General features: G+C 55.0%; 2 protein-coding genes and 1 long non-coding RNA gene across 8 annotated transcripts in view; 1 reads left to right on the top strand and 2 right to left on the bottom strand.

The window, feature by feature from the left end:
* Positions 1–16371, bottom strand: part of IRF8 (interferon regulatory factor 8) — a 558308-nt gene extending 541937 nt beyond the window's left edge. For both annotated transcript variants that reach the window (XM_055553938.1, XM_055553937.1), the window contains exon 1: positions 16365–16371. The gene's annotated coding sequence lies outside the window, so the exon portion shown is untranslated. The remainder of the gene's footprint in view (positions 1–16364) is intronic.
* The window catches only part of GSE1 (Gse1 coiled-coil protein), a 392831-nt gene that overhangs the window by 327626 nt on the left and 40269 nt on the right, over positions 1–24936 (bottom strand). The gene's annotated exons all lie outside the window — the stretch shown is intronic.
* On the top strand, positions 12430–23528 carry LOC129632383 (uncharacterized). Of its 2 annotated transcripts, none has more exons than XR_008704487.1 (3): positions 12430–12775; positions 19324–19408; positions 23392–23528. It is a non-coding gene; the product is annotated as an uncharacterized LOC129632383 (long non-coding RNA). The 2 variants fall into 2 exon arrangements; XR_008704486.1 differs by having other exon boundaries at positions 12431–12681.

The raw sequence follows: 24936 nt of genomic DNA, 5'->3' as shown, positions 1-24936 counted from the left end.
TGGCCACAGTAGGCAAGGTCAGATGGCCCAGGAATGCCCAGTAGGCATCTCATGGGCAGGCGGGCAAGCCACAGGCCTCCTCCAGGGCTACCCTTGACTCTGGCCTTGTCTGGCTTCCAAGTGAGGCTGAGCAGGGCTCAATGACCTTGGGCCCTGTCACCTCTGCTGAGCCCAGTGAAACAGGGAGTTCAGAAGTGTCTGCTCTACTGACCGCTGACACGTCCTGAGCAAGGCACCAAAGGGAAGTTGCTGCCCCCTGGGCAGAGGGGTGACCAGGCTGGCAGAAGCTCCAGGTCTCATGGTTCAGTCTCCCGTCCTGAGTTAGCTGAACACCTTCTTTGTGCCTGCTGGGCTCAGGACTAGCACACAGTGGCAGACAAGACCCAAGTCCTTCCTGGGAGGAACAGGTGATGCTGCCCTCAGGACGTCTGTGAGAGGACCAGACCGGGTAACACCGGGGTAGGACCCTGAAGAGCTGGGGGAGGTGGTACTGTGCAAGGGGGCCCGAGCCTGCAGTCACCCAGCAACTCCACTCCCGGGACTGTGAACCCAAGACAAACACGTCCACACACAACCTGTCCACAGGCATTCACAGCAGCCCAGACACCTATCAGTGGTGAAAGGATAGACCAAATGTGGCATGGCCGTCCCGTGGAATGTTACTCAGCCACACAAAGGAGTGAGGCACTGACACGCTACCACATGGGTGAACCTAGAGGACATTCATCCAAGTGAAAGAAGTCAGACTCACAAGGACACCTACCAAATGATCCCATTTACAGGAAATCTCCAGAAGAGGTAAATCCACAGAGACTGAAAGTAAAATAGATTTGTGGTTGCTAAGGCAAGGGCAGGGAAGAACAGATAGTGACTGCTAAGCGTTAAGGGATTTTTTTGAGGCGTGAGGCAGGTCAGGTGGTCTGATATTCCCATCTCTTTCAGAATTTTCCACAGTTTATTGTGATCCACACAGTCAAAGGTTTTGGCATAGTCAATAAAGCAGAAATAGATGTTTTTCTGGAACTCTCTTGCTTTTTTGATGATCCAGCAGATGTTGGCAATTTGATCTCTGGTTCCTCTACCCTTTCTAAAACCAGCTTGAACATCAGGAAGTTCACGGTTCACGTATTGCTGAAGCCTGGCTTGGAGAATTTTGAGCATTACTTTACTAGCATGTGAGATGAGTGCAATTGTGTGGTAGTTTCAGCATTCTTTGGCATTGCCTTTCTTTGGGATTGGAATAAAAACTGACCTTTTCCAGTCCTGTGGCCATTGCTGAGTTTTCCAAATTTGTTGGCATATTGAGTGCAGCACTTTCACAGCATCATCTTTCAGGATTTGAAATAGTTCAACTGGAATTCCATCACCTCCACTAGCTTTGTTCGTAGTGATGCTTTCTAAGGCCCACTTGACTTCACATTCCAGGATGTCTGGCTCTAGGTTAGTGATCACACCATCGTGATTATCTGGGTCATGAAGATCTTTTTTGTATAGTTCTGTGTATTCTTGCCACCTCTTCTTAATATCTTCTGCTTCTGTTAGGTCCATACCATTTCTGTCCTATATTGAGCCCATCTTTGTATGAATCCCTTGGTATCTCTAATTTTCTTGAAGAGATCTCTAGTCTTTCCCATTCTGTTGTTTTCCTCTATTTCTTTGCACTGATTGCTGAGGAAGGCTTCCGTATCTCTCCCTGCTATTCTTTGGAACTCTGCATTCAAATGGGAATATCTTTCCTTTTCTCCTTTGCTTCTTGCTTCTCTTCTTTTCACAGCTATTTATAAGGCCTCCTCAGACAGCCATTTTGCTTTTTTGCATTTCTTTTCCATGGGGATGGTCTTGATCCCTGTCTCCTGTACAATGTCACGAACCTCAGTCCATAGTTCATCAGGCACTCTGTCTATCAGATCTAGTCCCTTAAATCTATTTCTCACTTCCACTGTATAATCATAAGGGATTTGATTAGGTCATACCTGAATGGTCTAGTGGTTTTCCCTACTTTCTTCGATTTAAGTCTGAATTTGGCAATAAGGAGAATTCTGAAAGAGATGGGAATACCAGACCACCTGACCTGCCTCTTGAGAAACCTGTATGCAGGCCAGGAAGCAACAGTTAGAACTGGACATGGAACAGCAGACTGGTTCCAAATAGGAAAAGGAGTACGTCAAGGCTGTATATTGTCACCCTGTTTATTTAACTTATATGCAGAGTACATCATGAGAAACACTGGGCTGGAAGAAGCACAAGCTGGAATCAAGATTGCCAGGAGAAATATCAATAACCTCAGATACGCAGATGACACCACCCTTATGGCAGAAAGTGAAGAGGAACTAAAAAGCCTCTTGATGAAAGTGAAAGAGGAGAGTGAAAAAGTTGGCTTAAAGCTCAACATTCAGAAAACGAAGATCATGGCATCTGGTCCCATCACTTCATGGCAAATAGATGGGGAAACAGTGGAAACAGTGTCAGACTTTATTTTTTGGGGCTCCAAAATCACTGCAGATGGTGATTGCAGCCATGAAATTAAAAGACACTTACTCCTTGGAAGGAAAGTTATGACCAACCTAGATAGCATATTAAAAAGCAGAGATATTACTTTGCCAACAAAGGTCCGTCTAGTCAAAGCTATGGTTTTTCCAGTGGTTATGTGGTCATGAGAGTTGGTTTTCAGTGGTCATGAGAGTTGGACTGTGAAGAAAGCTGAGCGCCAAAGAATTGATGCTTTTGAACTGTGGTGTTGGAGAAGACTCTTGAGAGTTTCTTGGACTGCAAGGAGATCCAACCAGTCCATCCTAAAGGAGATCAGTCCTGGGTGTTCATTGGAAGGACTGATGCTGAGGCTGAAACTCCAATACTTTGGCCACCTCATGCGAAGAGTTGACTCGTTGGTAAAGACCCTGATGCTGGGAGGGATCGGGGGCAGGAGGAGAAGGGGATGACAGAAGATGAGATTGCTGGATGGCATCACCGACTCGATGCATATGAGTTTGGGTGAACTCCGGGAGTTGGTGATGGACAGGGAGGCCTGGCGTGCTGCGGTTCATGGGGTCGCGGAGAGTCAGACGCAACTGAGCGACTGAACTGAACTGAACTGATGCGATATTCCAGAATTTGACGCTGGTGATGGCTGCACACATCTGTGACTACTCTAAAATTCATTAAACTCTACACTTAAATGGGTGAAGCATTACAAAACTCTTACTTTAAAAACCAGTGTTAACACTTACCAAATGCTACTTTTCATAAGGTGGGGTGTTCTCAAAATTATAAAAATTAAAAGGAATGAGCCCCATATTATTCTGTGGTCAGAGATATAACAGGCACTTGCAAGGGCTTCTGTGACAAAGGGCTTTTCAGGCAGGGCTGTGGCGGTTCAGGGAGGGGAGGCCTCGTCTGGGTTCCCGGGAGGCGGCCGCCCTGTCTCTGAAAGCCCAGCTCGCCCTGGAGGGAGCTCAGTCTGTAAACTGTCAGTGGGTGCTCAAGGGCCTAGCCTTGGGGGCACACGCCCGGAGCTGGCAGGGGTTTTTGCCAGAGACCAAGTAGTGTATGCGTGACCACCGGCCACCTTGAACAGGGACCTGTGGCAAGGGATCCAAGTACCTTCAGAAAGCAAGGGCACTGTCTTCTCTCTCTGCTGTGGGGAGGGAGAGAGGATCTCTCCAGGGACAGCCAAGGGCTCGGCCTGGTGCAGGGTAGTGGACAGAACTAGAGAGGGTTGGCAAGGAGCTGCCCAAGGTCATGGCCAACATGATAAACACAGAGCACACAGCATGGGGCTCTCGGGTGCTGTTCTTCAGGCAACCCACGAGAGCCAGAGAAGAGGACCCAGTGTCCTGCCTGCTGCCAAGATGCGAGAACGAGGCACTGGGCGGCCCTGTCACATGGCTCTTGGACCCAGGACATCGCGGCTGCTGTGATAACAGTGGAAACACTGGCTGTCCTCCGGGGCGTCTGGGCGTTGGGCCCCTGCCTCCCGCCTCATTGCAGGGCGAGCCTGGCACTCACCCCTCAGAGCCAGGCCCTCAGGATCCCAGAATAACATGCCTCCCCACGATGACCATCCATTTCTACCCACAGAACTAGGGCTCCTACAATTTAAGTCAAGTCTTAATGCTAACCAGCAGAGTTAAGCAGGATGGGCCGGTGAGCAACAGCTGAGGCCATGAGGCCCACCCCCTCTGTCACCGGCGTCCATGCCCACTGCCAGCCTGGGGCGCCTTCACCTTCAGCTGAGCAGCTCTAAACTGGGGGAACTACCACAACCCCGTCCTCGGGTTTGATGATTTGCTGGAAAGGCTCATACAACTCAGGGAAACACGACTTACAAGAAGGGGTTTACTATAGAGGCCACAGCCCCAGAACAGCCCCGTGGAAGGCCTGCAGCATCCTGCTGGGCAGACAGCTGGGGAGCGGGAGCCCCGGCCAGCCCCCTGGCCCCGAGGCCTGGCCTGGATGCCCGCCTGCCCCGTGTGGTGGCACAGAGCCCAGAGCTCTGCTCCGAGGAGCTGTCGTTTCCACTGAGTGACTTCCAATGTGTGAGGCCCCCACACCCCAGGCCAGCGGCGACCTTAGCCAGAGATGTTCCCCGGCTCCAGAGCTGGGGGTCCTGGCTCACCTCCCAGCTGTGCCGTGAGCTTGCTGGGCTGACATCGTCATCCCAGGGGTTGCTATCTCCATGAGGCGCTCCTCGGAACTGCCCCTTCCTGGGCCCCACTCCTCCTGCTGGGAAGCCAGGGGAGGGGCCTGCCACCAGCGTCCCCCACTGTGCCCTGGGACCAACAGAAAGAGTCAGGCGGGGGGTAGGCTCTGGCCCAGCTTTGTTCCTCCTGACTGGGTATATTGGGCTACTGGGTACAATAAAATCTGAACAAACACCATGGCTGCTTAAAAAACCTTTCATGCCTGGGTAAGGCAGGATTTCTCAGCTGTGCCTCAAAAGCAAATCGAGCAAAAGATGGACTTGACTTGGTAAGGTGAGCAGTCCCGGGCAGAAGGATTTCAGGCACAGCTGGATCCAGAGTTTCACATACATCGCCTGGAAGCTGCCGCCTGTCTGTCTCTGCCCCCGCCTGTCTGTCCCTCCCACTCCGCCTAGCCACCCCAGCCCTAAGCTCTCCCACCTTGGCCTCACTTTTAGGGGACTCCTGCCTTGTGATGTCCCCTGGAGAACCAACTGGAGGGGGTGCTGAGTGCTCAGCACCCACCCCCGCTGCTCCAGTCAGATCACCTCCCCAACTGAGCCCACACGTCCCAGGCCCTGGCATCCCCACCCAAGGGGAGCAGGTCCCACCGACCAAAGACCTTCTAAGCAGGTGCAGATGGGGGAGATAGTACCAGCCAGAACCACCTCTCCCAGCTTGGCTCCAGCCAAGATAAGGCTCCCAAAGGACTAATGCTGGTGTGTAAATATTAGATACTTCTGTCTCCGTCGAGACCAATTACACAGATCATGGCAGCTCCCGCAGGACTCTGCCTTCCACTTACTGTATCATCATTAACAGCCTATTAGGTAACAGCTGCTCAGAGAGCGCGCAGGCAGGGGGAGAGGAGGCCGCGGGGAAGAGGAGGGAGAGGAAAAGAGAGGTGAGGGAGAGGAGAGACAGAAAAGGGGGAAGAGACCAAAGGAGAGAAAGAGACAAAGGTGGCAAGGATGACAGAGATAGTCACAGAGAGTCAAGAAGCAGGGAGAGATGGGTAGACAGAGTCAGGCACAAAGACACACGGGAGAGAGCCAAGGGAGAGGGGGCTGTGAGCTCTGCGAGGGGGTGTGATGCTCCTGAGGCCCCAGGCCCACTTCCCCACCAGGGTCCCCTGCAACCCTTACAGCCAGAGGCCTGCCTGTCCTTGGCCCCACAGGTAGACGGGCAGGGCTGCAAGGCCCCAAGAAAGCCCTTCTAAGGCCAGGGCTGCCCGCAGCAGGCCCTAACCACATGCCATTGGCTGATTTATCCCCCAGGGATTCCTATGGCCAAAAGATGAGAGTCACCACCACAGCACGGACTCCAGACCCTTCTACAGAAAGGCCCTCGAGTTCGAATGCATGTCCAGCCTGGCTGCACACCACACTCTGGGTTTCTGACACTGCTCGGAAAAGAAAGGCAGGAATCAGCCATCTCCTGCAGCCATCACAGACCAGCCCCTCCCTACCTCCCCTCTTCAGGTCCCCGGGACAGGGACAGCCCACATACCAACCTACGCAGAGGTGTGAAGGGACACACAGAGGCTGAGTGACCGGCCTGCCCAAAGCCACCAGGGAGCCCCTGGTGCTCAAGGCCAGGGACCCCAGGAGGTCAGAGCTGAGCTCCGCAGTCCTGGTGCACCTCTTCTGGGAGCAGCAAATTCCCTGCTGGAGGCTTAGGGACAAAACACAGCCCCCTGGGGCCAAGGGCTTGAGCCAGGCTCCCAGAGGAGGAGAGACAGGGGACCTGTGTGTCCAGCTGCGACCAGCACCCCTCCGAGGATGAGGCCTCTCCAGACCCTGAGCAGTCTCCAAGGCCACTCCTCCCCACCACCCACGGGGCCCCATAGCTTCTGAGCCCTGAGATCCTCTGCCCTGAGCCTGGGCCTCTCGGCAAGGCTGCAGGCTTACCATCTGTCTGTCCTCCACCAAACCACAAATATTTACTGAGCACTCCCCACCCACAAGTGCAGGTCCAGGCACTGGGGACGGCGTGACAGGGGGATGTGGACCCTGCCCACATGATGCCAAGGGTCCCTGTGCTCAGAGATGAATGCCAAAGGGCAGTGGCCAAGGAAGGCTGCAGTGACAGCGTGAAGGGGCAGCAGCCCCGAGGGGACGCCAAAGCCCCGGGAGAACGAGCTTATACATCTGAGAAGTGGGCGGAGGCCTCGGTGCAGGGCATGTGGGGGTGGCTACAAGATGAAGTCAGACAGGAGGCGGGGCTCAGATCTGGAGGCACCTCTCGGGCCCTAAGGCAAGGGCTGGAACCTCCTTCTAAGAGCACCGGGATGCTGCCTCGGGGCACGCAGTCTGGCCCTTCTACTAGGCTGCTGGTGCCAAGGGCAGGGGACGCACCACTGTGGGCCTGCATCCCCCCTTCAGCACTCAGAAGAGATGACAGACGTGCCCCACCCAGGTCTGCTCTCTACAGAGCCCCCCTTTCATCACTTCCAGGCACAGTACCCTTGGCTGCCCCCCCACAGCCTCCTCTCCAGGCTGCGAGAGGTCTGGGGCCTTTAGGGGTGGGGGTGGGGTAGCCCCCGCTGGGATTTCAGGTTCCCAGCCCTGCAAAGCATTTTATTTCTCCTCCTTCAGGGCTGGGAATAATTAGGCGACCAGGAACATAAATCATGGCCTGGCCCTGTACATCTGCTAATCACATCTCCTGAGGATGGGCCAGGCAGGGGCGGACAGGGGCCCTGCAGCTGGGGCCTCGGGCAGGGGGGTCCATGCACCCCACATCCACCATGCTCCCAGCATGGGTGTGGAGCGCCGGTGGAGAAGGTGTTCCAGGTTCCCTCAAACTCACAACCACACACACACACACACAGATACACAAAGGCACACATGCCCACATATACACACACCCTGACCCACTACTGACAGCACATCAAGAGACAAAACTCACATACACACATTCACATATACAGACGTGCCCCACACACACACACACACACCACGCACATGGGTGCGCGCACGCACACACACTCAGGATCCCTGGTGAGGAACTCCTGGAGAGGGATACTGCACCTTGGGGTTCTGGCGCCACCTAGGGTCCATCACTGGAACTGCCAGCCTGCACAAGGCTGACACCAAGGCAGGGCCCCAGTCCCTCCTTCTCCCTCCAGCCAGAGGAGGAAACTTCTTTCTATTAAAGGCCCCTAATCTGTACCAATTCTGGCATATATGCATATAAAAAACTCCCAACTAACTGGCAATGGGCGTGTGGGGTAAGGACTATTTTAAGAATTAGATACATAACAAATTTAAGGTAACTTGCTTAAAACACTAAGGAATATAACTTTATCTCAACAATCCAAACAAAAGGGGCCCAAAAGGAGTTTTTATCACAGTCAGCAAGCTCCTTCTCCAAAAACAACAATAACATTAGCATCCAGCCAGGGCCACAGCTGCTTACCACAGTTTTGATGAAAAGACCCTGATGCTGGGAAACGAAGATTGAAGGCAGGAGGAGAAGGGGATGACAGAGGATGAGATGGCTGGATGGCATCACCAACTCGATGGGCATGAGTTTGAGCAAACTCCGGGAGTTAGTGATGGACAGGGCAGCCTAGCAGGCTGCAGTCCATGGGATCGCAAAGAGTTGGACACGACTGAGTGACTGAACTGATTCTTTTAAAACAAATTTACTTAAGGAAAAAGGGGTCTTATTTAAATAAAATAATGATACAAATACTGGTGTGTCACATGAGGTGAACATGTCCAGCTGGAGACTTCCTCACGAAAGGGTCGCCTTTGGCATCCATCTTTCAGGAAAAAACAGCAGCCAGGGAAGGTTCATTGACCATCCAGGTCACTCAGCACTGTGGTGGAGCTGGACATCTGGACCAGAGCAGTGTTCTGGACACAAAGTGGTCCCCTGGTCTTCATCTCATCCCCTCCTGCTTCCAGGCAGTGTGATGGGGTCTGGGAGGTGCACCCACCAGGATGACCATCCCCAGGTGCACGTCTCAGGGTCAGCAGCCCATGGTCGGGGGGGGCCTCTTGAGTCAGTGTGCCTGTGATTCAGTTTACCCTTTAATCCACACTTCAGCCTTTCACACGGCTCCAGGTGTGCAGCACTATTCTTACTAGCTAACACAAAGAAACAACCTCAATGTCCATCAACAGATGGGGGATAAGGAACATGTGGTATATACACACAATGGAGTATTACTTGGCCATGATAAAGAACGAAATCTTGCAACTAGAGATGATCATCCTCAGTGTAGGAAGTCAGAAAAACAAATTTCACATGATATGACCTACATGTTGAAGAAGGAATTCATAGGGCCTGGACTCCATCTTAGGCCTGTTCATGCTGATCATGCTCAGCCACCTTTCCAATGGACTCTGAACTCTGTGTTTAGTGCCTATGAAGACAACAACAAAAGGATAAGACCCCCTCCAGACAGGGGAACCTTGAAGATCATATCTAGGTTACTCATCGCCTAAGAGAAAACATACACTAATCACCCCTTCCTCCAGACAGGCCATAAATTTTTCTGTATCTATCGGAGTGTAATCAATTATTGATTATTGGCTAATTGTTTAACTGAGCACATAGCACATGAATGATGGGGTTATTGGGATTGTATTTTCCTTGGTTTATGTAAGTCTCAAGGATTTGGAGTGGTGGGTTCAGACACGTACACATGGGGTATAAAAGAGTTTCACAGATGCTGGTCGGGGTCCTTGGCTAAGAGGAGACTGCCTTGGGCCGCCGGTGTAATAAACTGCACGCCACTATCTGCACTGTCCTTCTGAGTGAGTTTGTTTCCCAGAACACGTGGCTACAACAATGTGGAAACTAAAATACGACCCAAATGAACCTATCGATGAAACAGAAACAGATTCACAGACAGAGCAAGTTTGTGGCTGCCGAGGGGGAGGGATGGAGAGGGAGCTCGGAGTTAGCAGATGCAAACTATTACACATAGAATGGAGTGAGGACAAAGCCCTGCTGTACAGCACAAGGAACTATACTCAGTATCCTGTGGTAAACCCTCATGGAAAAGAATATAGATGTATAACTGAGTCACTCTGCTATACAAAAGAAATTAACACAACATTGCAAATCAACTATACTCAGTTAAGAAAAAACAATTTTTTTAAGGCACCTAAACAACTTAAAAAAAAAAAAATCACAGACCCTGGTGATGCCCCAACTGCGTTCAGGGGACGGAGTGGCCCAGCAGGGGCCCTTCCAGCTACACCCCTACCCCCTCTCCCAGCCCCAGTGCGCTGGAGAGCTGCAGCCCGAGTTCAAGGGCAAGACGTCTGGCCCTGAAGGAGCCTGGAGCCGCTGAGAGGCTTCAGGAGAGGGGAGGCTCAGTGGGAATTCTCAGCTAGGGGTGCGTGCATCCACGTGCCTCCTCATGGCTCTCCCAGCTCCTGCCTCTCCCCGCCCCCTCCAAACCCCTACCCAAATCCCCAGGAGAATGGCAGGGGGCACTGATGCCCACCCTGCTCACACCTCGCTCAATATTCATCTGTCCTCATGTAGGCAGATCAGACACCTCGCCCCCTTCTCCACACGAGTAACAGTGGTCTGTCAGGAGCCCACTCTGGTCCCGGCACCCTCCTACGGCCCTACTTCGGTAGGTCTGGCCAAGCCAGCACACAGTAAGAGTCTTCATTAGGGGTCAGATGAATGACTAAAAGAAAGTAACAAATGGGAAGAAGGGGTGGAGCCAGCATGGGGGAGGGCAGCAGACGCCAGCAGGCTGCAGCAACTGCTCCAAACAGGCCCGGGTCGGGGGCCACCTAGAGAACCCGGCAGAGCCCCGCCCCCGCCTCCCGCCGAGCCCTCCCCCCACCGGATCTCCACCCAATCCCTGCACGGGGAGGGGCGAAGAGGGGCAGGCAGAGGGGCCAAGACAAGCAGAGGGCCTTCCAGAGCCCCCTTCCAGGACGCGCGCCCGGGATTCCACCGACAGAACTGGGAGCCAAGGCTGACGAAATCCCGGCATCTGAGGATGCCGCCTGCCCGCCCCGGGTCCAGCTTCCCACAGCATCCTCTCCAGGGCTGCGAGGCATGGTGGGGCTGTGCAGGGCAGAGGGACAGAACAGCACCTCCCTTGGATGACTGCCTCCGTGGGAGGTGATAGTTCTGGAAGAAAAACAAACAGGCTCTGGGGGAGGGAGGAAGCAGGCAGCAGATGCTGGAGGGAGAGCCCTGGTGTCTGGGGGAGTCAGGGCAGACTGGCGGGTGACTGGGCTGGGGGTGGCCCCCCAGGGGCCCTATGGCACCAGGCCAGGGTCGGGCCCCTAGGCTCTTCCTGCTGGGCCTTGCAGGGAACTCAGGCAGAGAAAGTGTCCCTGGCAGGATGCCACCCCCCGGGGGTCCCTATGCGCACGGCCAATGCTCCCCCATTGTGGGTCTGACAGCACAGCTGGCTGGGTGGCCCAGCCAGGAGCCCAGGCCCCAGCGCTCCCCCGTCCACTCCTACCCACCACCCTGTCTGCAGCCAAGCCCTTGCCTTTGCTCCCCAATACCCCTTCTTCATTCACTTGAGCAGTGACTAGGGGGTCCTAGGATGTATCTTGCCCACTCAAGACGCTGGGGGTCAGTGCAGCAGACAAGCTCATCCTGTCCCAAGGAGCTTCACTCACCCACCTTCATTGGCTCCCCATGACTTCCAGGATAAGGCAAATCCTGAAGGGTGGAGCCCGTTGTCACCTTCAAATCTGGACTCCCGTCTCAGGATTCCAGTCAATGGGACAGGCCCCCAGAGTAGGCAGCTACTCAAGCTCACCGCTTCTCCAAGCCTCTGTCCATGCTAGGCCCTCGGCCTATGGCCCCTGTCCACCAGTCTTTGCAGAAGTCCCCCTCACCCCATCCATGAGCGTCTAGTTTTACACTGGAGACCCCTGGTGTGAGGCTGAGGTGACAAACACACTCAGAGTACACGAGACGCACAGGAGGCCTTGCAGGAGGAGAAGGGTGTGGGGCTGGGGAGGCGCTGGCAGGGGCAGCTGGGCAGAGGTCCTGGGGTACCTGGTAGGCGCCAGAAAGTCAGAGTGAAGCAGAGGGACGCTCCACCCGAAGTGGAGAGGGGACTGCTGCTGCAGGGCCCAGCTCACTCTCCTGCTCATGAACCTTCAAGGGCTCCCACTGCCTGGCCACAGAGTTCAAGACATGCACCCGAGAGTGGGCATTCCGAGCCTTCACACTGGCTACAAGCTGCCCACCCACCTTTCCTCTGGATTCAGACACACGTACCTGCTGCTCTCTTGTACGTCTGACTGTGTGTGTTTCACAGCATCTGCCCCGGCCCTGCTCATGGAAGCCCTCAGCTCCATCCCGCCCCCACTGTTCTCAGGCTACCTGTCACCTACAGTGCCACACTCCTGTGTGAGGCACCACAGCCCATTCTACAGCCAAGGCTGAGGCACAGAGAGGTGAAGTCACACACCCAGATCACACAGCCTGAAAATGATGAGGCTGGGTGAGGAACCAGAGAGGCATTACACGGCTCTGTCTGCCCGCAGCCATAGCCTTGGGCTGCCTGCTTTGCCTTTCAGTGGTTACTGTACCCCCAGCCGGGTCTCAGGCCCTGGAGCTTCTACCCAGCCAGCCAGCCAGAGGTGAACACCCGGCCAGGACGGTCACACAGCGGGTTGATAATGAACCTATCACACCTGTATGGTGTCAGGTTAACACCGAAATCAGCACCATACGGGAGCCACAGGGCCCCACACGAGGCCTCGGACTCCTCCAGACCTCAGTTTCCCCTCTCGGCAAGTGGGGGCCGAGCAGCTGGTCCTTAGGCCTCGCACTCCTCCCAGGAAGAAAGCCACATCACATCCGCTGCCCTTTCTGCCTCGGGCCCAGTGGCGGGCCTACCCTGGGAGCCACACCGGCAGCGGAGGAGGGAGGAGCCAGGAAATCCGGGCGGGCGGCGCCCACCCCCAGCCCCGGGCCCGGCGCCGGAGGGGGCGCCGGCTGCCCCAGAAACGCGCTCCAGATGGAGAGACGCTGCCAGCATTCCTGGAAGGTAACGCCAGGCTGGGGGGCGGGGGCAGTCCGCGGGATACAGCCGCAGCCCGCTGCCAGATGTGCTTCACGAACAGCTGCCCCCGGCTAATAAGGTCAGCTCCTGGCTCCGGCGAGCCGCGCACCCACCGGCCACCTCCGCCAGCCTGGCACCCACGCCCTCCTGCTTCCCGGGGTGGGCAGGCGGTGCACCCCCCACCCCAGCCCTGGGGCCGTGGAGGGGGAGCCAGGCCCAACACCACCCCTGAGGCGGTGAGGAGGAGCTCAAGCCCCCGCTCCTAAGGTGACGGGGAGGCGTCAGAACACCTCCACACCCGCGAGCAGTCGGTGGGGGGAGAGCTAAGAACTCACCCCTCCGGGGGCCAGAACCCCCTTGGGGTCAGGGAGGCATAAATAACCAGCACACCCCCCCAAGCCAACACGTCCCTGCTGCTGGAGGAGGGGTGCGGTTCCGGGCTCGCTCTGATTTTCTGTTTTATTGGCTGTTTCCCTTCTATGACTGAAAGGGGAGAGCTAGGGCTAAGTTTGGGGCCACAGCCTGAGGGGGAAGTGCTCACATTCCGCGTGCCCCTAGGGTGGGGACCCCCACTCCAGGCTGGGCAGGCTGCCTGGGAAGGGCAGCTGCAGGGAACCGGGGCTCCGAGGACTCCCTGCCCCCCTACCCCGCAGCCTGGCCCCTCTACTTCACCCCAGGAACACTCTGTCCTTCATCCAGAGAAGTGAGGTCACCTCCCTGTGGGTCACAGGGCAGGTAGGGGAGCTAGTGTCGGGATCAGGGCCCAGATTCCGCTCCTCCCTTCCACCCAGGTCCCCCACAGGGCTGAGGGCAGCTCCCCCCGCCCAACCCTCCCTACCAGATAAAGGCGCCGGCAGCCGCCTTTGTTTCTCTGGTGTAAACCGAGCCAGATGCGGTCTAATCCCCCAGCTGGGCTGGATTTGCTGGCGGCTGTGGCTCCAACGCCTCCCAACCCCTCCAGCCCCGCCCGCCCGCTGTGCCCGCGGCCGGCGTTCCCAGGGTTGCTGGGGGAAGGGGGGGGTTAATGACTTTGGGGCCTCAACCTCACCCACCTCCCCAACCTGAAGGCCAAGGGCAGAAATAAGATCCCAAGGGTCTGGGGATCAAGCCCTCCTGGGCCGACTCACCTCAGGTGAGTCACGTGATTTCTCTGAGCCTCAGTTTTCTTGTCTGTAAAATGGGGGTAAGGAGGTCGCAAGCCACAGGTGGTAGGAAGCTCAGTAAGCTCAGATGCTATTACTAGGACTTAGAAAGATATTCACTTCCCTGAAAACCCACTGTGTGCCACACGGCCCTAACCACATACCCCAGCTCCAGGGCATGAACAGCAGTGACAGCCACTTAGATGCCCACGGGAATGACTCATTCACTCCTCCCAAGAACCTGAGAACCCAAGGAGGCTCGGGCTAGTATACCCACATGGCACAGATGAAGAAGCTGAGGCCCAGAAAGATCCCCAGATGAGTGAGAGGCAGGATTATTATTAAAAAGTGAGGCAGTGGCCTAGAGAGGTAAAGTGACTTGCCTAGGGTCACACAGCCAACGAAAGGGAGGCAGAATGGATGCACGAGGGACAAATACAGAAGGGGGAGGGCACCTTCCCTTGTAGCACTAGTGGGTTCTTCAGAGTGTGGTCTGCAGCCCTCCAGAATCAGACCCCCGTGACACTTGTTAAAAACGCAGGTTCCTGGGCCCTGGGCTGATCCTGCTGAACAATAGTCCCTGGGGGGTGGGCGCCCTAGGGGTGGGGGTCAAAGCAGCATTCCGCGTTGCTGATCGGGTGGTCCACACTGCGCACGGGGGGCAAGGGCAGAAAGGACCTGGGGCAGGCCAAGCTGAAAGCAAGCAGCCCTGGAGGGGGCTCTGTTCCCTCAGGGACCTGGCCCGCCAGCCCTGGGCCACTGGCTGGGAACACAGCCTCACCTGGGCTGGTTCAGCCAGGAGGCAGGCGGGGAGCCGAGCTCAGAACCTGCTAGGAGTGTCTGATGGACGCGGCGCCTCCTTCCAAAGGCCATTAATCATCCAGAGAAACTCCTTGTCAGTCTGTGTGTTCCCCCTGCCTCCATCCATGCACACTGTGCACACACACCACATGCACAGACACACCCACAAGAACACACACTACGCATACAGGCTCTGTGCGTACATATCACACACCCACAGCCCCCACATGACACACAAGAACACACACTATGCACCCAGGCTCTGTGTGTACACATGTCACACACCCACAACCCCCACATACCACACATGCAAGCACACACACTATGCACACAGGCTCTGCGTGTACACACGTCACACACCCACAGCCTCCACATAGCACACACACTATGCACACAGGCTCTGTGTGTACCCACATCACACACCCACATCCCCCACATACCACACACACACCCCCCACGTACCACACACACAAGCACACACACTATGCACACAGGCTGTATGTACACACGTCACACACCCAGACCCCCCACATACCATACACACAAGAACACACAGTATGCACACAGGCTCTGTGTGTACACATCACACACCCACACCCCCCACACTATGCACACAGGCTGTGTGTACACATCACACACACACAGCCCCCACATACCACACACACAAGAACACACACTATGCACACAGGCTCTGTGTGTACCCACATCACACACCCACATCCCCCCACACAAGCACACACACTATGCACACAGGCTCTGTGTGTACACATGTCACACACCCATGTCTCCCAGATGCACCACATAACACACTACACCGTCAACCCACACGCATGCACGCAGCAATACAAACATGCAAACATACAGACGTGTGCGCACAGGCTGTCAGAGCAGTTCCCCCTGATGAAAGGAGACAAGCAGGGCCCCTGGAGCTGTTCTAAATGCCCCCAAAGGAGGAGCAGCCCCCACTGGAGGGCCCCAGCCGGGCTCCAGCTCCCCGTTCCCTTGGTTGGGGTGGCAATTCTGCTAACCTGGTGCCTCCCCAGTGCTTTTCATCCCCATCTGAAGCTCTGGCTGGTGGGCAGTGATTAATAAAAAATGAGGAAATGAATTAATGATTGGCTGATAAATGTGGCTTGGCAGACGCCTCATCTTTGCAAGCAGCTTTGCAAGGGAGGGAGGTGACTACTCGGATTCTTGGGGCGAGAAGGCTGGTACACTATTTCCCCATGCGTTGCACCAGTGAGGACAAGGCCAGGCGTCAGCCCTCAAGAGACCCCTGGGACCAGAGGCACGTCCCCTGCCTCTGCCTGCCCACCACCCGCTCTGACCCATGGCCACATGCCCGGAAGCCCAGCCGTGGGAGTCCTGCTCAAATGCGTCACACGCTGGAACCCAGAGTCACTCATACGTCCATCCACATCAGAAAGGACACAGACACAGGGCTGATATCCTGGAGAGGCAACCAGGGTACACAGAAGCTTTCTTCAACTGGAGTAGTCATGGAGGCCTCCTGGAGGAGGCGACACTAGCATGTTTGATGAAAAGCAGCAGATATTCTGGGCAGAAGGGCAGGTACCTGAGAGCAGGGCGCTGCTGTTTCTGCGGGGCCTAAGAAGGAAAACCCAGGACATGGGGAGAGGGCCGCCTTCTCCCTGCCTTGCGCCTCACACAGGAACATAGCCAGACCTTGTGAGGGCCTGAGTGGCAGCAGACCCAACTGAGGACCCATGTACTCTGCTCCCAAGCCCACACCCTAAGCAGCACCAGGGAGCAACCCTGTCCCTCTTTGCTCTGGACACTCATAGCCCATCCAGCGCCTGAGACCCCATCTGCCTGCCCCTCTGAGGGTGTCTGACAGGGTGGCCTGAGCTGCCTGCCCGAGGGGAGCAGGCTGGTATGAAAATGGGCAGAACATTCACGTTCAGGTGAGGGCTGGCCGTTCAGAGCGTGTCCCCAAGGAGGCAGCTCGTGGCCTCCTGCGATGTGCATGTTCCTCTGAGTTGAGAAGGCAGCTCCCAGGGGAGCAGCCGTGAAAGCGCCCGCCTCCCTGCGGCCTTGCAGCAACAGACACACCTCCAAAGAGAGGTAGGAACAGCCCACACCTTGGTTCTGGTTCGCCTGCCAAAAAGGTCACCACCGTTCATCTCCCCACTGGGAGGAAGCAAGTCTGGCTGGGACCAGGCCCCATGAGGCTGGCACTCCCTAAACCAAAGCACAGGGGCTGCCAAGCGCCGGCACCTGCAGCTGTCAGAGAAGAGCCACAGACGGACACCCACCAGCTGGCAGAGTCAAGGGGTCCACAGGCCAGGACCATGATGACTCCCCATGTGCTTTTGCAAGTTGTTCTAAATCTTTCAAGTTTTCTAAGGCATCATTTTGTGCTGTGGGAAGAGTAAGTGTTATTAAAGACACTCATGGGGGAAGGAGCAGAAATGACCTTGCTACAAAAATGAAACTGAAGGTTTAGACGGGCTTTGGGGGCTAAGCAGTTAGCTGCCTCAGTGGAAGACCCAGTGGAGCCTGCATTATCACTCACACAGGCAGCTCTGCCCAGGGAGCTTCTAGGGAAGGAGGGGGAGCTACAGCCAGCCAGCTGTCTGCCATTCCAATCACACATCCAGCTATTGGTCCATCTGTCTGTCCATCTAAGCACCTATCTGTTTAACCATCAGCACATTCATGCCTCCATTCATCTGTCCATCTATCCATCCTTCACCTTTCCATCACTCATCTGGAGTAAGCAACTTTTTCACTGTATCTAACCAGCATCTGTCCCTCCCTGACCCAGTGGCCCTGTCCACCAACAGACTCCTTTCCCCTCTACAAGGGTAGGCCAGTCAGAATCTTCCTTGGCACATTTCCCAGGAATTCCTCTCTGTGCCCTCTTTGGAGTCACTAGATGCTAGCCTAGAACTGACCTTAGCCATCTCTGACCCGTGAGGAGAACATGCCCAAGGATGCATTCCACACAGGGGAAAGCAAAGCTGAGGATGGAGACCGGCGGAAGGACTGATGTGTCTGGATCCAAGGGTGCCTGGGCTCAGCTGCAGTGTCACTGGTTACAGGAGTCCACAAACACACTTTTGGAATTGGGTTTGTGGCATTTGCCAACAGAGAGGAGTGTGCGTAACACGAGCTCTTCCAGTACAGTACAGGGTGATTTAGAACCTTCTAGATGTTCATTCTTGAGTCACACAAGGACGCCCAAAAGACAAACACCCCCTGTTGCAGCCTGCCAGAGGCTGACCCCCAGCTCGAGGTGCAGTTCTAAAACGAACGCGGAGGAAGCACCCCGCCCAGATGCTCGATGCCAGCACCGGGTCCACAGACCCAGGCCAGGCTCCTGCCACTGAGCCTCATTCCTCATCTGTAAAATGGAGGTGGCAGCCCCTGCTTGAAGATCAGGCCAATTGGGCTGCTCCTCACCAGCCATTCCTATCTGCTTCTTTTTCTGATGGCAGAGCCTGCCGTGCGTGAAGTCTGGAAAGGTCAGATACTTGTATTCCCAGCACCTTGCAATTACAGATGGGCATGTGACCCAACTTGGACAGATGGACCCAAATTTGCTAAGATCTTCTGGAAAGCACCCTTGCCCCAAAGAGAAAATGGCAAAGGAGACCCCATCCCTTCCCATTCTGCTTTTGGATGCTATCCTCCTGTAAGAATGCGATGCTTGGAGCTGTGGCAGCCAGCTTGTGACCAAGAGGAAAGGGCTGAGACTATTATACTTGGATTCACTTTAATTTAAGGGAAAGGTTGCCTCTTGCACACGGGGGGCTAGGGGCTGCAGCTGGCACTGTCATTATTGGCTGTAGGAGGTGATTTCGTGAAGAAGCTAAAAGCATGGATTCTGGAATCAGCTCTATCTACTACTTGCTGGCTGTGGGACCTTTGGTAATTTACTTAACTCCTCTGTGCCTCCATCACCTTCTCCATAAAATGCGAACAGTATTTTGCGAGTGTTAAACAACTTAGTATACATGAAAACATTTTGCACAGTGCCTGGCACATAGAAAATGCCCCCAGAACACATCAGCTCTAATTAGCCATCACTGTCAGAGACTGTGGGGGTGCAGGAGGGCCAGGCCCCGGGGAAGCCAGGTGGGCACAAAGGCCCCGCCCACAGAAGCGGAACGGGAGCTGCAAGCCTGCTCCCGGCCTTGGCACTGCGGAGGCTGTGCTGACTTGCTCTGTGTTCGCCCTGCCAAGGCCAGAGCAGCTGGCTCCAGCCTGCCGATGCCCGCAGGGAGAGACACCCCTCCATGCAGCCGCCCACCTCCCTCCACCCCTGCCGACCCAGAGCCAGCGTGGCAGCCCCGAAGTGGGCACCCTGTCGGCCTGGGGCAGACCTCAGCCCAGGTCCAGAGAGGCCCCCCACCCCCACTCTGCAAGCTGCGCTCCTGACTCCAGCCAAGTAGCCTCCCCTTCAAGGAGGAGGTGGTGTCCCTCCACCCCTCCCGTCAGAGCCGACCATGGAAGCAGTTCCATTTGGCTGCCATACTGCAGTGACTCAAAAACAGTTGTTTGGCTTGTCGGACGCCCAGGCCCTGCACAGCTTGGAACAGACTGCGGGGCTGGGGGCCGTGTAACTTGGGTGTGTTCTCTCCCCAGGGAGGGTGGGAGGCCCCAGGCCCCTTTGCAGCATGGTACACTGAGACACATCTCTGCATCTTCTTTTCATTAGAAACGATAGAGCTGCCCTCCTGCCAGACTGCATCCATCCATGACACATGCGGTTCTCACCGGCCTGGGAAGCTGCCAGAATCAATGTGAGCAAGGTTCCTACTCAGGTGGCTCAGTGGTAAAGAATCCACCTGCAATGCACGAGACGTAGGTTTGATCCCTGGGTCAAAAAGATCCCCTGGAGGAAGAAATGGCAACCCGCCCCAGTATTCTTGCCCAGAGGACCCCAAGGACAGAGGAGCCTGGTGGGTTACAGTCCATGGGGTTGCAGAGTTGGACATGACTGAGCAGGCACAAGGTTCCTACGCAGTCAGGGGAGGGGCTGCTCACACCGGACATCTGGTATCTCCATGACAACCCCAGACATAGGCGCCGTGGTTAGGCCTGTTCTGTACGTGAGGACATGGAGGCTTAGAGGCAGAAGTACCTCGCCTGGGTCACAGCGCTGGTTTGCGGCAGGGGAGGACTTGGTCCCAGGCTCAGGTGACCTTAAAGCCTGGGCATTAACTGCATGACTCAGCGCCCCCAGAAGCTTCTGGCCCAAGAGCTTCGCCCTCCCCATCCTGGCCATCCTGCATGTTGCTGCCCAAGAACGATGCTCACAAACCTCCCCTGCTCATCCACCTTCAGATGCTCCCCAGCATCCACAGAAAAAAAACACAAACCCTCTGTACAGGCCTCTCCATCTCTGATTTCCAACATCACGCCTACAGTCCATTCACTCCTCACAAGCTGAGTGCTAGGGTCCGTAGAGACTGGATCACACATCTGCCCCAGCAGGCCAGCTGCACCCACCGCAGGGCCTCTGTCCGCTGCCCCTCTGTCTGGAAGCTGTTCTCCCCCCATGCCCCGTGGCATGCCTGCCCTCCATCCGGGGAGAGGCCAGCCTGTTCATCCCAGGCAGTGCTCCCCACCGCCACCCCACCCCAGTGTCTTCTCTACTACACTCTTCTCACTACTGGCAGGGCATCCTGTGGCATCGATTTAGGCTTAACATTTGAGGCCTCCGATCAGATGGTGAGGCAGGACCTGGCCTGTCTTGTTTCCTGCTGCACCCCCTGTGCCCGCACACGGCCAGCATGCAGGACATGCTGAGTGAATTAGTGAATGAGTTCCCTTCTCCCAGGGCTCCTCACGGAGCCAGCAATGTATCCGGAGTCCTGACTGGCCTGAAATAACCTCCCTGCTATGTTCTCTGCCTACGCTTATCCTCTGCGACTCCCAGAGTTTCCTTCAAATTGGCCCAACAACCCCCGACTCTGGCCCCAACCTGCAAGTTCTCCTCCAGGACAGGATGCCGTCCAGAGGCTCCTCAGTCATGCAAACATCCCCAAACTTGCCTGTGTGGTTCCTGCCACCTCAATCACCCTTTCTGGCCACCTCCTGCACATCGCACAGGAGCCCTTCAGGTATTCCCTCCCTTGCAAGGTAGAGCTGATCACATCCCCTTTTGACACTTCTGTCCTGTGGACACACACCCACTATGAGGGCCTCATGCATTTGCCTTCACTGATCATGAGGCTGCATGCATACAGCAGGTGCTCACTACACCATTAGAGCATAACCCACCATCTCTTCTCATCCTTCACAATGTACAGGCCTCCCTGACTGGACAGGAGTGCTCTGCTGGCAGGGGCTCTTTTGTTCATGGCTACATCCTCAGTACAAAATCCAGAGAAGGCGATGGCACCCCACTCCAGCACTCTTGCCTGGAAAATCACACGGGCAGAGGAGCCTGGTGGGCTGCAGTCCATGGGGTTGCGAAGAGTCGGACCCGACTGAGCGACTTCACTTTCACTTTTCACTTTCATGCATTGGAGAAGGAAATGGCAACCCACTCCAGTGTTCTTGCCTGGAGAATCCCAGGGACGGGGGAGCCTGGTGGGCTGCCGTCTATGGGGTCGCACAGAGTCGGACACAACTGAAGCGACTTAGAAGCAGCAGCAGCAGTACAAAATCAGATGCCTGTTAAATGGATGGATGGACCAATGCACTGATGGATGGACAGGTGGATGCACGGAAGGACGAAAGGAAGGAGGGATGGATGGATGGACTGGTGGGTGGATGCCCTGAAGGAAAACAAGATACATGGACAGGTAGATGCCACGCAAGGCCAGACAAGACAGAACTATGAAGGGACGGGGGAGGACAGGCAGGTGCATGGCGGACAGATGGGCGATGGACACACGTGTGGACAGTGCAAAGGAAATCGGTGGATGGATGGGTAGATGGAAGGACGGATGGAAGGCAGGCAGACCAGACGCATACGCACATGGGATGGATAAAAGGACAGAGAAGATACACGCACGGGGGATGGCTGGGCAGGCAGACAAGTGGGTGAGGAGGATGGCCGCTATTCGGGCCACTGATTTCTTATGGGCAATCTCAGTGTTCTGACCAGATGAAGAGCCCCCCAAAGGAGCCTCCCCACCTCACCAACAGGTGCTACCACTGCTCTGAGTGAACAGAGGGGGTGGGTATCTCCTCAGTTCTCCAGCTACACACACACACACACACACAACACACACCCCAGGAGCATCTCAAGGAGCCTGAAGACTATGTGGAGAGGCTGCCATCCTAGCAGTGGACACTCATGGGCCCTTACATCCTACCCGGCCCTGTGCCGAGCCCTTCCCTGGATACCTCACAACGCCCAGGCAGCAGGCGGCTCACTAACTTTATCAACAGGGAAACAGGTCCAAAGGGGCTAGATTACCACCCACAGTCACACAGTTGCAGGAGGCTGAGCCAGGGGTCAAACCCAGAGCCTGAACTCTCAGCTACTCTGCTGCCAGCAGGCCCCAGCCGCGGCCACCACATTCCACCTCCTACTTTATGGCATTTTCACTCTCTCTGTCCTTCCTCTGAAATCTACTTAGTGTTTCTTACTTCATAATCTCCCTTAAGTCAACTCATTTTTTTAAGCTTAAATATATTTATAATGTACATGACTACCCTAAAAGGAAAATCAGTATTAAGCAACATAAGTGGAAAATAACCCTAAAAATACATACTGTGAAAACGATGCAATGCTATTCAATTTTAGCCAAATAAAATTCCCAATGAAGGTTCAGGACCCAAGACCTAGTCTCTCTCTATTAAAGATGGAGATCAGCGAGTGTAGTGGTTTAAAAACATATCCATGGATGCTCTGACATGCCTCCCCCTGAAGAGGCAGAGCCCTTGAGTGTGGGCCAGACTTAGGGATTCGCATCCCGTGAAGAGAACAGGGCAGAAGTGACCATGTGTGGCTTCTGAGACCAGGTCATTTGAGGCACTGAGGCTCCCCACTGGCTCTTTCTTGGGTCACTGACTCTGGGCAAAGCCAGCTGCTCTAGGGAGCCACCCACACGGCAAGGAGCTGAGGCTCCAGTCAAGGCTGTGTGAGGCGCCATCTTGGAGCTGACCGCCCAGCCCCAGTCAAACCTTGTTTTAAGCTACAACATTTGGGGGCATTTGTTACACAGCAGTAGGTAAGCTGTACAGCAAGCAATAAGGGGCACTGAAGAGAGCCCGAGACTCTCCACGAAGCAGTCAGAGTGGTCAAAGGCCAACTGAAAGGGTGGCTGGTGGACCCTGATGGGACTCAACGTATTCTTTGATGCCACGTCCATGCCTGCCCTCTCCACTCTGCTCCCCACCCAGCGCCAGAGGGATGGGGTTCCACCCACCAGGTTACATCTCCCCAGGGAACCACCCCAACAAATCCCCTTCCCACTTGGAACTCTCAGGGCTCGACATCCTCCAGCCCTCCTGGGCTCGCCTTCCTCCCTATTCACCCACCGGCCGAGCCAACCACCTGCTTTACCTACACAGTCCCAAGCGCGTCCCCACCAGGACTTTTGCAGTGATTGCTCCTCTTCCCTTCTGCCAGGACCACTCTTCGCCTGACCAGCCCCTCCTGCCAGTCAAAGCTGTGCCTCCCACCCGCTCCCAAGCATGCCAGTCAATCCCCATACAGCCCCTGCTCACCAGCTCCCTCCAGGCTTCCCCGCCTCTCCAGTGATACCTGGCTGCAGTTTATCTGACAGCACGGTTTGTACCTGTTCCCTCCTTTCTTCTCTGTCAGGGCCGCCTGCAGAAGATGAACTGAATGAGGGAAGGTGTGGGGAGCGGAGGGAGGTCTGTCCTGTTCAGAGCTGGGTCTCCTGTCCTCGGAACATGCTCAGCAGACCTCCACGGAATGAATGATGGAGCTTCTGGATCCCGCCAAGGACTGGGCATCCAGGAAACCAGGGAGTCTGACTCAAACTAAGCTATAAACTGGAACTGGAACAGCTCTCGCTAATCTGTAGAGCCTCCAGCTCCACTCAAATATAACAATGTTCTGCAGCTGCCAACCAGACCCAGGGTGCTTTTTTTTTAAGTTTGGCTTCTGGAACCTCTCCTCTGTTCCTCAACCCCCTTCTTCCTTTGCTTCTTCCCTGGTCCCTCTCTGTGTCCACTCCTGTCATCGACATACAATTTTCTGCCACTGTTTTCTGCTCCTTGGTCTGTTCTCTCCACCGCATCCAGGGATTTTGGCCCCTACACGGGAAACCTCTGTGTGTGCTCTGTGCTGCCCAGGCAGCGTCTCTGCCTCCATAGCATCTTGAAAATAGCACTGGAAGTGGGTATGGAGTTTCAGTTTTGGGTGATAAGAAAGTTCTGGAACTACATGGTGGTGATGGTCACACAACAGCACACACATACTTAACGCCACTAGGCCGGACCCTTTAAGATGGGTATAATGGTAAATTTTACATGATGTTTATTTTTTTATACAGTAAAGAACGGTAAGAAAAATGGTGCTGGCCCCATTTGGCCATCATCAAGCTTAGCAGTTTGAAGACTTTATAATTCGTAACACTGGTAAGTCTAAAGGCACTTTTCTGGGTTTTCCTGAGGTAGAATACACAGGTGTGATTGCTTTGATGCCTGCCTGCCCATAAGCCATATTCTCCTTCATACAACTAATCAGTAAATGAACAAAAACATCAATCTGGTAAAACCACCTAGAAAATGAAATTTCAAAAAGTTTTACAGCTTTGGGGATATGCAGCTTTAAAATTTTTGTTTTCCTCTTTCTTACACAAAAATTAAACTAGAAAGAGAAGAGAAGTCACAGTATTAATGAAGCCCTGTGGTGGATCCAGGCCTCTGTGCAGTGAAGGCCAGCCCAGGCAGGTGACCAGAGAGACAGAAAATAAATCAACAAAAACTTCCCCACCTCCCAGGGTGCATTTTCAACAGGAATGACCCCCACCCATCCAATCCACGAAGCGAACTGGGATGCATTTTTTAATTGGGCCATGCTTTCAGCTTCCTGGGCTGTTCTAGGAAATGCCAAAATCATTACAATTTTCAAATTATTTGATCTGACAGAGATGCTGGTACATGGCCATGGGAGATGGGAATGGGCTGTTTTGAAAAACAGATACAAAGATTTTTAAAGCTGTTGGCGGGCTGGTTTCCACCATCCACGATGCCCTGGAGAACTAATGCAATTGTGCTGGGATGTGAAACTATCCCCCCCGGGGATGTGTAGAGGCCATGGTCCTGCACCCAAGGGCGCTGCCTCCAGCATATCCTGTGGTCCTGTGACCACTTGACCAACTGGCCCTCAGGCAAGGGG

Source organism: Bubalus kerabau, chromosome 17 (assembly GCF_029407905.1).
Source record: "Bubalus kerabau isolate K-KA32 ecotype Philippines breed swamp buffalo chromosome 17, PCC_UOA_SB_1v2, whole genome shotgun sequence".
Taxonomy (NCBI): domain Eukaryota; kingdom Metazoa; phylum Chordata; class Mammalia; order Artiodactyla; family Bovidae; genus Bubalus; species Bubalus kerabau.
Note: the sequence above shows the minus strand (reverse complement) of the source record. Positions and strands in the feature narration are given on the sequence as shown.